Consider the following 14,846-nt stretch of genomic DNA (forward strand, 5'->3'; position numbering starts at 1 on the left):
AAAGAGCCCAGTTTTCAAAGGACAAGTTTTCACTGGAAATACTGCATTTTTTTTTTAACTCTCCAGAGTTGGACACCAAAGATTATTAGCTGGATTAGAAAGCATAGATATGATTTCTCAAGTCATGTCTCTTCCCTGAAATGAGGCATGGTGCAGAGACCCACTGGAAACTGGTGAAGTAGGGGGAACACTATCATGAAACAGTTTTCCCACCATCTTACAGTGGAAGAGAAAATCAGGCAGGTTTAATATGTAGCTCAGTATGAGCTGGGAGTCCATCTGGTAATGGCAACCCTTCCTGATACAGGATGGGGAAATGATTTTCCGCCTGAGCTCTGTTCTGAGGTTCTTTGTTATCACTGAGAACAACTGAATGATGCTCCTCTGGAAAAATTCATGAATAGCAAAGAAACAAATTAAAGAAGAGTAAATGACAGCATTTTACCATATTTTTTATTTTATTAAAGCTTTCTTATTGAAATAATATGACAAAGTTTGTAGGACAAAATACAAGAAAATTGAGAAAAGAGCTATGCATAATTTCAGTTTCTAATGATGTAGCAACTTCCTCATGTGCTTATTACAGGTCCTAACATCAGCTACGCACAGCAGTTCTACTCTTCTTTACTTTTAGTTGCTTTTAGCTACATATATGTCAGCTCCGGATGACAGCATTCCCTCCTTAAATCATAAATAGCTCTTTATTTCTCACTGCAAAAATGTAATCATTATTAACCACACTGGCATTCATGTGAATGTAATAAGTATTTTTCATAAGAATTCTACTACAATTTTGCAGTGCATGAAATTCACTTAGTATAGCACTATGGTGACAGCTTTGAAAGAATAGGACAGGTATTAAAGGTTAGTTCTATTGTCTTAGATAATGTGCTGAGCTTAAATGAAAATTAAGGACTCAATCCTACACAATCAAAATTCATGCCAAAATAAATGAATCTCCCCTCAATTGTGAACAGAATCGAACTCTTTGTTACAATCAGTCAAAAACTTTGCTTAGCGATAGGTAAGTTTGCTTGAAGAGATGCTTGACAAGATGCTAGAATCATGAAAATAAGTTGACGATCTCAGAATCTCAGAATAATGTAGAAGTAAATATGAAATGAGAGGCCATCTTATTTTACAGTGCCTGATACAGTTGATGGGCAGGACCTTGGAGTCTGATGAGATAAAATTATCAAGAGCACTGGGAGCAAGGAAGAATGCGAGATTTGTTTCCATCACCTTTAGGCAGTGTGATGGGGAGTCTGTCCTGGGTAATCTTAGTTGTCCCTAAGTGAAATTTTATCATAATTTTTACCTGCTTTACTACATCTTGAAACCTCCTGGAATATGCTTCCAGTCTGAAGCTGAAAATAATAGAAACAGAGATGAGCCCCATGCAGATGCTTACTGCATGCTTTCTACCATGAGGTGTCCAACTCCAGTCAGTGTGAAGCACCTCTCTCTGCTCTTTAAATTTGTCTCTGTTTGATACCAACACTCAAAATGTGTGAGGAATACCTGAAATGCTTATTAAAGATTTTTTCTTGGGACTTAACACTTTTCTGTGGTTTTACATAGGATCAATACTTACGTATAACTCGTACAAGCAAAGAATTGTTAACACTGAGTAACACTAGTCTGACCTCCTTCAGGATCTCATGGGCAGAAATTTAGAGGTTTAGTTCAGGTATTCAGTTTAGGTAAAAGCAAATCCTGCTTTTTAATTCCAGATGTCTTGGGAGCAGCACTAGAGATGAGCTACAGGGGGCATCACTCATTACCAGTGATTTTACCTCTACTGAGAGACGAAGGGTCCCCCAGTGCCAGTATGTCCTAACTTCAGAGGTCGATGAGAACAGCGCTTCAGATGCCTCTATAAGTCAAACAAAGTGGGTTTGTTCTATGAAAACTAAGAGACAGTGTGTGTTATTTTATGAATGGAAACCTTAAATTGTGGCAACTTCTGCTGCCTACTTCTGGTTTTCCCAATGCTACAGGACATGGTTGGTAGACAGTATGTGTGCCATGGAGCAGAATTTCTGTATCTCCCATTTCCATCAACCATTGATACGAAGCAATTGCTAATACCTACCACCAATTCTTATGCTGTATTTTAAAATATCATTGCTGTTGCCATAATGTATACAACTTAGTTTTGTGAAAAAAAAGGTCACTAGCTCTATCGTATCATTCCAATATTTTGGTCTTTGAAAAAGTACATGTGGTCAATGAACTGGTCCAGCTGCTGTGAAAACAAAGATAGATGTGTGCCCTGCCCTGGCCCATTACCCTCTTATTCATTTCGATACTCTGCTTGATTTGTGGCTCTTGCTCCTTGCTCAGCTATTTGTTTTATGGTAGCTCATTGCAATTCCTGTCATTGCTTCCTCCTTATTTTTCAATTTTACCTGATGTAGCCTGGCATGTTCAATAAGTGTAAGTGGGCCCAATTCAGACTTGGCGTATGCAAGCACAGCTTGACTGGCATCAGCGACAGGGCCACTAATAACATGATGGACTTGGCACGATGGATGCACTGCAGGTCTCAGCTCAAACCAATGACTTCATTACCGCCTTTATTAGTTTCGTGCACAATTGATGTCTGCAAGCCCAATAATAAAGTAGGGCTCAATTTTTAGAAATGTGAAAACTTGCTGCAGTTTGTTCCATGTGACTTCACTGACAGCCTAGGTTTCTGCTCTTCTTGGTGTCGTCTGCCTCCTTTGCGTCCCGTCCTCTGCGTTCCCGGCAGAAGGGCAGTGCCCTGGTTTGACTGCTGCTGTTATTTGTCTGCACCTCTTTTTCCCCTCAAAAAGAAATGACTTTGAACTCTTCCTCCTCCGTGTCTTTCCATTGATTTCTCCCCTTTTCCTCTCCGGCTTAGGAATCAGCAGAAATAGAAATTCTAGATATTCTTGTGGGTTGTGCTTTTTTTTTTTTTTTTTTTAACAGAATTATAGTGCAGTCTCTGATAGAAGTGAACTGTTCTTACAACTTCAAAGATACCCACTGTGATATTCTTTTCACTACGGATTCACAGGAAAAATGAAACAAAACACGACAAGAAATTGCTGCAGTCACCAGGAAGGAATAGACTTTTCAAACTCTGACCGCAACTTCATGCATTCAAAATTATGACCTAATTAAGTCTTTTAGTGGTGACTGGCTTAGAGTGAACGCCTAGGAAACATTTCTCAGGAGTAACCAGGTATATCGGTTTGCAATGTCTTGATTTGAGAAGAGATATCAAGGAGAACTGGTTGCAAAACTTTGGTTTGCAGAGTACTGGATAAATCTCTCTTCATTTTAAGTATCTTTAAAAACTGAATTTATCGGGGTCATTATGCAAGAAGTGGGAGATTGCCAAGTGCAGGGGGTGTGATTTTGTGTTTATTTGGTTACTTGACTCCGCAGCAACCAAAAGAGTAATTCCTGTATAATAACTAAACTACAATAATAAGTGCGTTGCTTCTCACATTGGTTTGTGATATTACAGTGTGAAAGCAGACATAGAAGGGGTAGAAAATAAAAAGAAAAATCTGCAGATTTTTATAAGAGGTGTGGACATAGAAGGGAGAACAAGGAAATTGGATAGACTTTTATCACAATTACTTGTAACTTTTTTCTCTGGATTGCATTTCTCTGTAGTCTCTCTCTACCTCACCTGACTCCCCTATAAAGCATTTTATGAGATGTGTTAAGTATTTTATGTAAAAAATAAGTTGCATTGCATGGCATTGTAGGTCAGGGCAGGAAGGACACATTGCCTGAATAGCTAGTTAATCTCTTTCATCTTTCTCATGCTGTCATTAATGCTTATCTGTTCCCATAGGTATTGCAAAGTCATCTGTTTTCTCCAGTGGCATAGTACAATAATAAAACCTTTTGATTTGACATACTAGTTGTTCATGATCCTGGTTTTATTCATGTTCAACTTGAGATCAGGTTTGTGTTTTCTTGTCTGTAGTGTTTTTATCATGTTTGCTAGCTTTTCTTTTATGGGAATTCAGGAGTTTATTTAACTTCACATTTCTGTCATCTCTCTCGGTGAGAGTGGCTTGATGTTGATGCCTACTTTGTACCAGCACTAGTCTCAGATTATACTGCTTGAAAATCCTGTGAATTACTTGGCTGAGTTTCCTCATGGAGCTTTTGATCCCGGTGATGATCTGATAGTCTGTCTAGGGCGTCTCTACTTCCCGTGTGCCGAAATGGAGCCTGCTGCGAGCACCCACGTCCCGCTCTGGCGCCAGGAGTGATCTTTCATGAGTCAGAAGTCATCTTTGACCGACTCTGTCAACTTTCTAACCATGCACAGGGAGTGTGTCTTGTTTGTGACAGGAAAATGGTTATCCAAAATGATTTAGGGCAAACCAAACAGCAGAGGTTATTGGCAGCCACTCTTTGTTACCATAACTACGAGATGTCCCTCATTTCAGGGCCCCTAAAACTCCTGTTTCAGGAAAAGATGGTATCTTGCATTCTACTGCTTTAAGAAAATGTTTTCAATGCTGTTTATTGTGAATAAATAGGAAGTGGATTTTATATAAATAAATTACACTAAGGAAAAGAATCCTTAAGCTTTTCATGTTTCATTAGGAGTTTGCTTCTTTTCTTCTCTTTTGGGTCTTTGGGAAATGCATTCTTCTTTGGGTCTTTGGGTCTTTGGGGATGTGCATCAGTGAATCAAGAATTATGACCTGCACCATATCTCTAATTGTTCAGTTATTTTTTTGTAGTTGTTCCTCAGCAATTCAGGACTGTATGTGGTGCTTGCATTTGTTTACTGGTACGCATGTAATTGCAGACATCCTAAATAAATCAGAGGGTCAGAGGCAAATGCTGGGCAAAGTTTTCCTGATGGTGCTGGGAACAACTAGCCTCATGGTGAGGGGAGAAAGAAAAATCTGCTCTCCGAAGGTGTGCCACTGCTGAGAAGTCCAGAGATATAAAGAAACCTCCTATTTAGTGTACGAATCCGAAAATATATTGAAATAATTCACTTACCCATTGAAAGTTGAGACCTAGGTTTGACTCAACTACCAAGAAGGTTATGACTGCAGGTTGTGAAGGAATCAATGGACAATTCGGAAATATTTATATTTACATATAATATATGGGGGTTGCCACTCCAGAGATGAAGAGGAGATATGGAGATGCTTAAGTCATTCTTAGCAAACAGAACAAATTAAGGTAAATGAAACCTAATTTCATATTAGAGAACAAATGTCTGTGAGAGAGCGCTCGTGCCCCTCTCTTGTTAGCTGACTTGCAATGGGATTGAAGTTGAATATTTTAACAGGGTTCAGTAAAATTAATAATTTTAAAGTGCAGGAGAATTTATTTTCTTTAAGACTGTGTTCCTTTAGTTCTCTACGATTAATTAAACAGTAATGTCAGCATGGATTTCACTGTGAGCACCCAGTGAATATTTTTCCAATCTGTACAATGGCGTTTAAGTAACAAAGTTTTGGAATGCTGCAGAAGATGATTTTACCTGAACAGCTGAGGAGAACATTACTGTATTTTTTCTCCTTTGCAGATGTATCTATCTGTAGCCACTGTTTTTCCATTAGTGCCAGAGATACACAGTAGAATCGATCATTTTTTCTATTTCTGATTGTATTTCTGGCTGTTGAGGTTTAATATGTAATAAAAAAGTGGATATGAGACTGATTTTGTCTTTATGCAGGAATGATTGTGTGAATTTAAGTCAGAGCCCACTGCACACAGAAGAGCATCAAAATGAGTTTTACTGCTTTTGTTAGGCTTTTACACAGTAGTTTTCTTTGAAGTGTCTCAGTGCATAAATGGAGGAGACACTGCCTGGGGTGCCAGGAAAATGAGAACTTATGGCATAACTTCTCCACACGACACAAAAGCATGCAATGATCAAGTCTATCAGAACAGTGCTGGATTTGTTTAATACGGTATATAATGGCCTATTTGTTCTATATAGACCAATATTTTCAGGCTTGAAAGGGAAGGAGAGAGGGAAAATACCCCCTCCAAAAGTGAGATTGAACATCTGAGAAAGTTTTCGTGCCTGTGCTGTTTGTGAAAGTTGAGCTCCTGCCAGCTGGGGTGGATCATGAAAGAACTGCAAGACATAAGTCTCTGTCTTATTTCCCTTACTCCTTACCCTGACTATTGTTTGCCAGTAACCTGGATGCATCTTTGGTTTGATTTTTTTCCCCCCAAGCACATGATGTGATAGCCTCAGTGGCGTTTAACACACATATGGCTCATCATCTCTGCAGCTTTTAAAAGGACAAGGAAAGAGGCCTCAGCTGAATCATGATGTTTGTGGCAGTCATGTTAATGCTGGGTTTTCTAATCACGGTCTTAAGTGACTACTAGAAATTACTTGTCCCACAGCAGCCATAGCAGTAACCTTCTAGGCTTGACAGCTTGGTATTATTTTGTGATCTATTTTTATAAAGGTGACATGTGATGTTTTAATAACAAATAATGTTAAACTACAAAGTAGTGAACTCATGATATAATAACTAAAGACTGTAGTATTGCTTTCATACACTCAGAACCGTTCTGGTCTTTTAATTCTTGGCCTACTACATCTTCCTGCAGCATAACTTCTATATTCCAGTATATCAGTACCCCTTTTTTTAGCATTTTTAGTGATGCCAGCCCAAGAGCATGCAAGTCTCATTTGTATTAATGAAAATTACTACTGTGCAGTGTATTACATCATTTGTGTGACCTCCACTGGGTTTTATCTTTGAAGTACTCTACATGAAGTTTAAATCTCATTTCTTTTTCATCTCTAGTACAATTTTTGTTACTCATCTCTGTGTGCCTTGCCATTTTAAGAGAAATTCTATGTTTGTAGTGTGCCATATAAAATACTTGGCTTTGAAAATGCCAAATACTGAATCGCCATTAACCAAGGTGCTAATGAACAAGCAACATAGCTATTAGTAATATGTAGCATAGCTACATTTTAGGGAGCAACAAAGTATTATTCAAGCAAACGATGATCCTGTACAGCTTTCAGGAGCTGGTGGTCATAGGAGAAGAATATCTCTCTCAAGAATAAATGTTTTTGAGCCGATTGTTTATAGCAATTGTGATTTTGATTTTCTATAAAAACCTGCCAGTCAAATTACAATACTGTGTCCCGTTTACGTGGGCAGTTATGTGTATTTGTTAGTCTGCTTGCTTTATGCAGCCATGTAAACTCTGGGTTCAAATTAAGTTGTGGTTGTACTTGTTCACTACAGAGGGCTTCTCTGTACTTGAACACTTGAAAACTATGCTCAAAGTGTGGAAGAAAAAAGGCATCATTGAACCGTAGAGGCAGAAAGAATAATTGCAAAAGGCTAATACTTGACCCCTGTGGAACAAGGAGGAGGTACTACACTAGTAGGTGTTCTATATTTAAAGAAAAAGTCATTTAAAATCACTTATAATCCTCTGAGTTGTTCTATACTACGAATTCACTCCTTGACCAAAAACTCCTTGGCTGCCATTAAACCAGCAGGTTCATGATGATGAATCATGGTAGGCAAAAGGCTATTTAATCTTTGACTCCAACACTATGTTCAGCCTTGAACGAGTCCATGACTGTTAGTTATATACATAATTTGCTTTGTTAAATACTGATATATTTCATGCAATTAGGCAATAACAAACGCTTCCCATTGCCTGCTTAACACTGTACCTATTCCCACTCATGCCCATTTGAAATGGCTGCCTGGGACTGAGGGCTGAACAAATACCCTAAGATACATAATGCAGAGCTACACTCAGGAATTATGCTCTTACATAGCATATATGCTCCTATATGGTCTTATATAGCATTGGGTTGTCACTGAAACACAGACTCCAAGGAAAATTTCTTTGCATCACAAAAGCATCTTGCAGTCTAACTCCCTTCTGCTTGACTTAAAGCTTAGCAGGAGGGTTATTGTAGGTAAGGCAGAGGTGCTGTAGAAGAGCTCTGCATCTAGAGCTTGTACAGACCTACTCACAGCTACTTCTTGGTTCCTGCTGGTGTTATTTACCTCTTCCTTTCCAAATCAACAAGTTAAAAGAAGTTATAAGGATTTATGATGGATCAAGAATCCTGCTGAAAATGAAGTAAAATGGCAAGTTAGGGGGAGCTGATCAATTTATTTGGGGCTTAAGTATGTTCTTTAAATCAGCTGCTATGTCAAATATTTCTATACAGTCTATACAGTTTCTCTCACCACTTTACCACTTCCTCTGTGTATGGTATATGCAAATGTGGTTTTATGATCAAATTCAGATTCTTTTCTCCCTGACATCCTTCCTCTTTTCAGTTTGAATCCTGTGTTTCACGCTGAGGCGTCTTGAAGCCAGAAGCAGTCTTGCATGCAATCTTGCCTATATCTAAGTCTTACAAGGATTAAATACTTAGTACTTTGGATGGGATGCATATACCAAATCTATTATGGACTTAGTGCATTATGCAAGTTCTCTTAAGCCTCCCAAAAGTGAAAATATGTTTCTGCCTTTCGTAGCTCTGCATGTCTTTTTTTATATTTGGACATTGCAGTGAACTATTGTACTGTAAATACGGCTGTTACGGTAGTGTAAACAGAGCAGTAAAAATGCATCACTTGATGAGTCAGTTTGTTTCAAGCAACAGACGAGCCACAAAGTTGTAGAGCGTGTTGCAAAATTATACCAGGTCAAGAAAACACAGCAGAGTAAGACAATTAGATCAGAGGGTAATATTTGTTTTTCTTCTTTTTTTTGCTGTGAACTTTCTCAAGGGCTGACACCTGTCCCTCTTCCAAATCCCTGGATGGCCTCTTTTTCTTCAGCTCACAGAAAATACCTTGGATACACTGCAGTCTTTGTAGCCCATTTGATTTCTTCCTGCCTTGAATTGCGATTTTCATGTGTTAATACTTTGCTCCAGTTCTTCTCTCTATTGCAGCATGTGGCCATTATTACTCCCTTCCCCCAGTTCCATTTCCCTTGTTATATATCTGTTTCATTTTCTTAGTTAAGTTGAATGTGAACTTGGGGTCAAGAACAGACAAGTCATGTGATGGGACTGAGGTATAACTGCATTTTCCAGTTTTTTTCCACTGCATTGTCTGGGGGTTTGGGAGCACAGTCTCACATACTGTGCAAAAAAACAAAGTTCACAGTTCAGCTGTCAGTTATAAAATAGGCTCATGAATTAATGTCCTTAAGGAAGCCTGGGCTGGAAAACGACATGGTATTATCTCTCTTTAAGGTGTACTTGCAAAAGTATGAAGCCTCCTTTTGAAAAGTATATTGATTACAATGCCTCCATAAAATCTCTCTTTTGGAGGGCTAGGAGTCCTATAATGAGTCTTTCCAGGCAGACTATTGGAACAAATGTTCATTGCTTTTTACTCAGTTTTCTGCAGTCTTCAGAAATACAGTGGCATGCCCTTGATGTATGGCGTGAGGCTGAACTTCATACCTGTGGCAAACACAAAAAGAGGAACCAGACCTGATATATTAAAAAAGTACCGTGCATGGCTATCCAGTATCAGCTCCTTGAATACTTCTCAATGAGTGAAACACTATTTTGTGCTAGCCTGCTATTACACTGCCATTTTACCTTTAATAAATAGTGGGTCACTTATCATTGAGTGTCAAAGAAGGAAACCTATTTAGAATGCAAGAATAGTTATTAAAGGCTTGTAACAAAGTAATGGAGCATTTACCTGAATGACAGAATTACTGGTGACAACCTGAACAGCAATGACGTTTAAGTTTTCCTTAGACATTTCTCATTCAAATTATGTCACTAGTTGTGAAGCTCCCATCTGTAAGTCTTGCTGGCATGCATCTCCACTGTGATTATCACTCATTGTCAATATAGCCAGTCATTTCTTTTCCGCAAGAATTTTGATTGAGTTCTTCCAGTTTTCCCACACATCTATGTGTGTATAAACCTGTGCGAATGATTGATATGGATTCATGCTTTTATTCTGAATTAGCGTTTTGTTTTTGTTTTTTTTTTCCGGGGGTGACTACTGAAGTTTTGTCTGTGTAGAGTGCAAACCTAGTCAAACCTAGAATAAAATAGCTGTAAGCCAAGTACGGCTTTAATATATTGTTGTCACGTATTTTGAAAGGCAATACATCTCTGGGGCATGCTGAGGTAGACTGTCGGTCAGGTATCTCCACCGCTCAGATTCACACGACCTTGGCCAGCGTAAATTCCTTGCTGAAGCAGAAATAGGAGGAGCAGCATGCTGAAAACAAAATATTGTCCCATAAATTTCTTTGACAACGTTGCACAATGTGCCGAGGCTTCGCAGCGTCTCTCCGTGTGGAGGGCATTGCTGAAGCATGAGTGATACCAGTCACACAAAGAGGCGAAAGAACTGTCGGACAAAAGCGCGTCTTTGTTCAGTCGGGTTACCTGGGGGGGAAATATAGTACACAATGTACCGTGTGATACGTCAGTCATGCAAGTTATTTCTGGAAGGTTTTACTTACTGGAGAGCTGTTGTTCATTTAGGGAGGGATTCCTCCCTGGGCAGAGTGCTCGGAGGAGGCTGATGCGCCTCCTTAGTCTCACTGAGGCCGTATGTCGGCACGTCGGGCACTCAGGCCAGGGCCGTTTCCCTGCACATGGCTGGATTTTACCTTTGTTAAACTGTCAGTTTAATGTTCATCAGACCTAAAAAATGCAGGGGAGTTGTAAAGACATTAGCCTCTGTTTGGGTTTATGCAAAGCAAATCAGGCAGGCCTTTATCCAAAACTGATAAATTTTTGAATATATCACTTAGTAGTTATACCCTCTAGCTTAAATTCCCAAAGCCTCACGCTGCTTAGCCAGCCCTGAAGTCTTGAGGCTAGGGTTGAGACAGTGCCCGTGCAATCAGTATACAGACATTTCCATTTTCAGAGTCTCTTGAAAGGTGCAGAAATTAAGGTATGTAAACTTGCCATCTCTCCCCAATACAGGGGTATCTAAGAAAACCTAAGTGTTGCTCTACAGCCTGAGCTCCTCTCTCCTTTCTTCTCCCTCTGGCATGATGAGAGAATGACACTGGCTCATTGTAGAGAGGATGAAGCTAATCCTGGGTGTGGCTCTGTGCTCTGAGTATTTAAAGCTGTCTTTGTTTTAGAGGGCTCCAGTGAAGCTCCAACCATTTACATCACAGGCAAATCTGGATCGTCTGCCTTTATTGCATTGTCTATGTCCATGTCATGCAGGCTGAGCTCTGTTCTTCTCTGTCAACCTTAAAGAATGCATCAGAAAAGTAATTTACAATGTATTAGAAAGCCTTGACTTCAACAGGGCTTGAGCTGAATTTCTGATGCACTGGTGGAAATATGCAGGATCTGGCACAAGTAGTGTACCAAATTAATTGGATAATATACCTAGCTGCCCTGAAATCTCCATTAAAAGACACTAATCTTCTAATTCATCAGACCCATCATGCAGTTCATCAGACAGTTCATCAGCCATCATTTTAGTGATGGCTTCAGACAAGCTGAGCCTGGAGATGCGGAGCTAGGAGATGTTCAGGTAGGACCCTCCCCCCGCCTCCAGTTGTGATGGAAATGGAGATTTTCCAGACTTTTTAATTTGAATTTCTTCAGTCCAGTGTTCACCAAACACTGAGTCTTGACACTTTGGTCTGTGTCTGCATGGTCTGGCATTTTCGTGCAGGCTGTTATTTTAATGCTGGTTAGGGCAGGATTACTAGGGCTGCTGCAGTCAGCTTTGTTTGGCCAAAGCTTAATCTGTCCTATTGTAAGTGAACCCAGAGGACTCAGGGCCATCTTGTGTGAGACAGTAGGGCCAGCCTGACTTGATGCACATATTTCACAGAAGTGGGCCTGCGTTCTCCTGGGGGACTGGACAACTCGTAAGTGGGGGGAAACAAGCAATTATGCAGTAGTCTTTTTAGGAGAATTTTGTTAGGATTTGGCTTGTCATAATTTCTAGCCAAAGTCTTTAGGGCCTATTTCTCTATATCTTTGCATATGACTGTGGCAAATCCAGAATCTTCCAGGAAAGCAAGCTGTGCTTACCGTGCTCCAAAATCAGCACTTTTCTCCTAATTTTGTCTCTCCTACTGTCCCTCCCAGGAACAACTCCTTCTTTCATGATCTCTGGATGTTTGGAGGTTACTTCTTTTTTTTTTTATCCTTCAGAAATGCGCCAGTCTCTCCAACTTTCAATTCCCAGAAGCTTCTTGGAGAATTAATAATTCATCAGCAGTGATTTAAAATCCTGTGGCTCGTCCCCCTCTTCTCGGCAGGATTGTTCACACAGTTGCTTCTTGAAAAAAATGCGGAAAGAGCCTGATCATAGCATATAAGACTTATGACTACTTTACCTGATTGTGTTTGGCATGTTACATTCTGCAAGAGCTACTGCTGAGCATGGTGAGAAAGCCTAGAGCAGTGACTAAGCTGGAGTGCCTCCTGGGTGGGAGAGGCCAAAGCTGATAGTCAAAGCTACACAGAGCCTGTCCTTTAATTAAAGGCATATTGGCTGGGGAAGCATCTGAGCAGGCTGGAGGAAGAATGAGGGACTTGACCCTGGCGTTACTCTGCCTGTGCAAAGACACACATTTCTGCCCTGAGCGCCTCAGTGCATCTCTGGTATCACAGTTGAGATGCATCTCAAACACAGCCTGTGAGCTTACACAGAGCCTGCAGCTTTCCAAGTACTGCACATTTTGGAGAGAGCTTGTGTCCTGCTGTATCTGTTCAGATCAAGAATCTGTGCATGTCGTGCTCTAAATCCAGTTATGCCCTTATTTCAGTTTTGACAATGTCTGTCCCTTATTTGTAAATGATAAAACAAACACTAACTAAAAGAACTGCCTGAAACCTAGAAAAAATATGTTCAAGACCAAGAGATTTTCTTAACTCTCTGCCTAAACTACTTCATCCCCATGGACTTTCAGTGAGAGAAAAGAGGATGCAAACACTGGAAAGGCCTATTTAGGATTTTGCAGGTCACCACTACCTGTCAATCACCTGCACCCAAGATGCTTCCTAGAGCCAAGCCATGCAGCTCATCTGGCTCTAGCGAAACGATAATTATCAGTGCTGCCTCACTCTGAGCAAGTGGGTGAAAAGAGATCTTTGCATGCAACAGATGCTCTGAAGAGACTCATGTGTCGGGATACAGGAGGGTGAGTAGCATGACATCCTGTTCACGCCTTGGATCCCAGTTTCGAAGATACCAAGTCTGCTTCCAGCCCTCTTGCCGGGAAGAGACGAGAGGCAGAGAGCTGATTAATAAGGTGACTCAACGCAGAGCGGCGCATAGGCTTGTCCCACACACGGATCAGCCTGGATGAGGAGAGCAGCTGCCGTGGCACAAGGAGAGTAAACACAGCAAAGCATTTGAACCACCCCCCCCAGGACATGGCAGAGGACTTTGGGCCATGCGGCTTGAAGAACATGAGCTCTCCTAGGTGCACCGTCCCTTCCCTGCAAATACAAGCTTTCGTCGATGACTATGAAACGTCAGTGCAACGTTACCAGCATGCAGCCTGCATTTGGGCCACGTGTTGTCGAGGTAGCTATGCCAGGGTGCTCCTCCGATCCACCTGGCAGGTGAAAAGGCTAACCTCCATAAACATGAACAAAACCTGCTGTCCATGGATTGTCCCCTGCATGCCAGTGTGACCAAGGACAACCAGCGCGAAGTAACCCTCGGCTCTGCCTCTCGTTGTGCATGGCACAGAAAAGAGAGCACATGCTGCCTTTTCAGTTTAAATTGGGCAATCTGAAATTTTCCATTGCAAGGAGAGAGACAGTGCTTTTCAAGCTCTGTTGCCACTTATTCACTCTTTTTTTTCTAGCTTGTCATCATTATTTTTGGTGACAGAACATTTGCTGTGCAGCTGGAGGTTTGGGGGGTTTTAGACAAAACCAGGAATGTCCACATGGATGGAAAGAAGCTGACCTGTTTATTGACTTTCATTTTATTGTCTGCTGTTTGGTCCCAATTAAAAAAAAGAGAGAGCAAAGATCAATTGGAGAAACAGAGTGTTGGTTAGGAAGAACTTTTTTTCTTTCATCTTTGAGAGTTTTTAACAATCAGCAACAGCAAATTAAGCAGTGAAAATATTGAGTCAGAAGTCTTCCTTTTCCTTTTGTATTTCACCAGTTTGAAGATGTATACAATGTTGTGACATATTATATTAATCAGTATCAATAAAATACTGATTTTATTTTGAAATTCATCTGTCTACATGTTAATTCCTACCTAATTTTTATCTTTTTTCATTTACTACTTAGAATTCAATTAATAAGAAATAAACAAAGCACAATAAAGCACTTTTGTCTTCCAGTGGATGTAACAATTTCTGTTTAAGCTAAGATCATTTCCCATAAGCTTCATGAACATAGTTTTCCATAAGAGAGGTTGATAGGTAAGCATTTCACTACAAGCAGGACCACCCAGGCTATCAGGAGATGGTGAGTTTTCCAGTGTCCCTTTTGACTCCTGCCTCAATTCATTCAAACATGTTCACCATTTTTGTTGTCAGTACATGTATTCCGTTTTCATTTTCATCCATTTTTATTAAACTGTGACATTATTTCTAAGTCTCTTTATCAGTTTAATTATAGGCAAACATCTTGTCTGACTCGTTTCTGTGACACATGTAACAGTTCACAGGATCTGGTAATTAATAAAAAAAGAAGCTAAGAACATTAAAAAAAATCAAGTTTAGAATTATAATTTGATGATATCCTGTTTTCTTCCTTCCATTTCTGTGGATGAAGAGTGACTTAAAGGCCTGCTCCCTCATTGCCACCAGGAGCACAGATCATTACGTAATTTCCCGTATTTTCATTGTTCTGTCTTTTGCAGGAGAGGAGGGACTTC

This window comes from Dromaius novaehollandiae, chromosome 4 (genome assembly GCF_036370855.1).
Source record: "Dromaius novaehollandiae isolate bDroNov1 chromosome 4, bDroNov1.hap1, whole genome shotgun sequence".
Lineage (NCBI taxonomy): Eukaryota > Metazoa > Chordata > Aves > Casuariiformes > Dromaiidae > Dromaius > Dromaius novaehollandiae.